General features: G+C 35.3%; 1 long non-coding RNA gene across 1 annotated transcript in view; it reads right to left on the bottom strand.

The window, feature by feature from the left end:
- Positions 1-205: 205 nt before the first annotated feature.
- Positions 206-3,653, bottom strand: part of LOC111088584 — an 8,471-nt gene continuing 5,023 nt past the window's right edge. Inside the window, exon 2 of the long non-coding RNA XR_002613062.1 lies at positions 206-668. This is a non-coding gene — a long non-coding RNA (uncharacterized LOC111088584). The remainder of the gene's footprint in view (positions 669-3,653) is intronic.

Here is a 3,653-nt window from a genome sequence, read left to right as displayed (position 1 = left end):
CGTTAAACGCCATCGTACCGGTTTTGTTACCCCCCCCCCCTACCCTTCCCGGAAAAAAAGAAGACTCAATTTAATTTCTCTCTGTCTTTCTACGATTACGAATTATGTTCGTGAAACATTCAATATTTTTTATAGCAGAAAACTGGCACAACAATGCAATACTTTTTCGTATAAAATGGCTTAGTGAGGATACAACACAATGGAATGTTTTTGGCAATAAAAGATGTTTATTCTAAAGATGGGAGGACTTCAACTATTACTGCTGAGTTCTACTAAGACTTAGAGACTATAATTAAAACTATATAAAGTATAAATTGGGGGTAATTTTAAGATTGTGTCACACGCAGAGATGGTCAACCAATAACAAGTTTACACTTGCACCATGGATGCTTTTGCTAAATTAGCTCAAGGAAGAATTGTGTAATTTAAGATGGTTAATTAAAAATAAATCGTGCCACTCAAGTCAATCACCTATGTGAAAACTGGCCATCCAATGATATCACTCCTTACATATCCCTTCACACGAGTATGACAAAACTAGTGGAAGTATCTAAAGAACAAGTAGCTTCATTGGTCGTTATTTTGCTGTTCCTTGTAATCTGGAATGCCAACTACTCTCACGTCCTTCACCGTTCTCGATTCATTCACAAGTAAGGTCATGATGTCATCTGTTGTGATTAGATGAAGAAAATAATCAAGAACACGTTAGAAAATGGTATCGTTTAAAAATTATATGTTCGAGTTGTGTTTGTTTTGGATTAAAATATCTCACTTATTTAAATCAAATACACGAACACTTTTCTAGCTATACCAGGGAGTCACGTGCACTGTTAACTTTCAGTTCTATTTCTATGAATCATGTTTCAGGTGATTTATTTGCGTGTTTGTTTTTAAGCGCAAAGCTACTCAAAGAGTTATCTGTGCTGTGCCCATCGCTGGGATTGAGCACCAAATTTTATCGCCATAAGCCCTCAAACTCACCGCTGAACCACCAGGGGACATTGACCAAAGTTGGGTCACACTAATATTGACATATAAGCTAGATATCTGATGTTGAATTTAACCAAATTTAAAAAGCAATAAATGTAGTATAAGTTTGAAAAAACGAACCCAACTTTAGTGAGACATTTCGAAGGCTAAGAGGTAAAGCAGATATTGAAATCATTTAAAAATAATTTATGATATTTAATAGTTTGAGGAATATTTCTTAAATTTTAGGTGAGGCAAAAGGTTTATCAGAATCATATGAATATATATTTATTATGGTATATCCATTTTGGCATATTTCCCATAATAACACTTAATTTAATTGAGAAAAAAAATTGTTCGAGAGTTTCGAGTTTTGTGAACTCCACATTCACACAAAACTTTGAGTTACTCGTACCCACGTGTAATCTATATATAAATGTCAATATGTGTGTGTGTCTGTTCCTTATACGTTTCCACATTTCTTAATCAATCATCACCAAATCTGACACAGTGATACGGGATGACACGAGGAAGGTCATGAGGGGTGTGTGGACCCCCCATCTAATTTCATATTGACAGACTTCTTGAAAACAGTACGTCTTTCTTTTCAGTATTGGTACCTTTATGTATTTTTATTGCGCTTTTAATGTTTATTATGTTAAGAAAAAAAAATAGAAACACAATTTCCTATACTTTGTTACATACAAATTTTTGTTTCACCCGTTCAATGGACGGGTACTCCAGCTAGTTTAAAGATAAAAAACAAACAAAATCGTCAGTTTCAATTTTAGTGTATCCCACATTCACACAAAACTTCGAGTTATTCAACAGATATATATGTTTAAAAAAAATTCTAAAGGTGAAGACAATGTTTTCATTTATGTTGGAAGAGTGCTAGACTTTCTTCCCTAAATATCTGGAACTTTTAATATGCTAGACATAAAGCATGATTGCTGCAGACTTTACTGCGTATCTTCCATATAAATATTATCAAATACATTCGAAGAAGAGCGTCTATAATAAAAACAACAACAACAACGTTATTCTTATTATTGTTACCTAGGTGGCGCTGAATTATAATTAACTGTAAAGAATGTTTTGTCTCAAACTGTACATCTAGTTGCAGTAATGATAATTTCGTGGCGAAACATGTCCATATATTTAATATTGTCGAATCTGTAGCTTGTCCTGAGATATTTAAAAATCATATATAAAAAGCGTATTGGCAAAACCTTATGCATGACTGCGTGTATATTTCCTAAAGGCATATATTACAAGCAGGATATGGAAATTAATGTTCCAGATGGAATTTCTCCTTTTTCAAATTGTCTCTAAAGAAAAAAGAAAAAACCTGAGTAAGATTACATGTTTGAATACAGAAAAAAGTTACAGGATAAGTTTTTCTAACCTACAGTCGAATTAATCTCCACAGGCAGAGTCTAAAAGTAAAAAGAAAAAAGAAGTGAAAACTACAAAACTTACAAAAAACATGTGTAGAGAAAGAGAGTCAAGGATAACTTTAAAATAAAGTCTCAAGAACATTGCAATTTTCTAAAATCATTCGTTAGTGCGTGGCGGCCTGGCATGGCCAGGTGGTTAAAGCGCTCGACTCGCAATCTCCCACCTAACATGTTCATCTTTTTAGCCTTGGAAGTGTTATAATGTGACGGTCAATCCACCTATTCATTAGTACAAGAGTAGTCCAAGAGTTGGCGGTGGGTGGTGATGACTAGTTGCCTTCCATCTAATCTTTCACTGCTGAACTAAGGATGGCTAACGCAAATAGCCCTTGTGTAGCTTTGCGCGAAATTCAAAACAAACCAAACCACTATTGATATACGAGTTAATATTACTCCATGAATTGGACATGGCACGAAATAGGTATGTTAATTAAAAACTGTAGGCAATGGACAAAAGTTAACATACTGTGAGTAATGCAACAATGTAATAAGGGTTATTACCTAGATTCAGTAACAATGTAAACAAAATAACAATTCCTAAGAGTATAGGCATCCGCAGGAAGGGTTATTACCTAGATTCAGTAACAATGTAAACAAAATAACAATTCCTAAGAGTATAGGCATCGCAGGAAGGGTTATTAGCTAGATTCAGTAACAATCTAAACAAAATAACAATTCCTAAGAGTATAGGCATCCGCAGGAAGGGGCAAGAGGGGGAATTTGCCCTCCCCTTATCTTACATAAAAAATTACGCTTATTATGATGTAAACTTAACATCGTAGTTAAACTAAATATTTTGAGTAATTTTTATGAAAACTGTAAATTTGTGTTTGCGTTTAAGCACACATAACACATATTATTTTAGTCTGTTGAATTACACTATAAAAGTTAATCCCCTCCATACATGTCTTGCCCCATCCCACCCATTGAAAATATTTCTGTGGGCGCCCATGCCTGAGAGGGAGGAAGAGGTCAATGCTAAACCTCCTTGGTCCAAAACATGGACTGAATCCCTATGAAGAAGAAGAAGTGCATAGCTTAATGGTCAGCATATTGGACCGGGGAAACGAACATCGAGAGTTTCAGACACACTTTACACTTCGATAGTCAATCCACTTTGATAATCAATCCAGCTGTTGTTACTTCAGTCCTTTTGCCTCCCCCCCCCCCCCCCCCCAGTGGCACAGCGGTATGTCTGCGGACTTACAACGCTAGTAACCGGGT

The sequence above is a fragment of the Limulus polyphemus genome, unplaced genomic scaffold (assembly GCF_000517525.1).
Source record: "Limulus polyphemus unplaced genomic scaffold, Limulus_polyphemus-2.1.2 Scaffold4061, whole genome shotgun sequence".
In the NCBI taxonomy this organism is placed as follows: domain Eukaryota; kingdom Metazoa; phylum Arthropoda; class Merostomata; order Xiphosura; family Limulidae; genus Limulus; species Limulus polyphemus.
The sequence above is the reverse complement of the archived record's forward strand: the minus strand, read 5'-3'. Positions and strand labels throughout refer to the sequence as shown.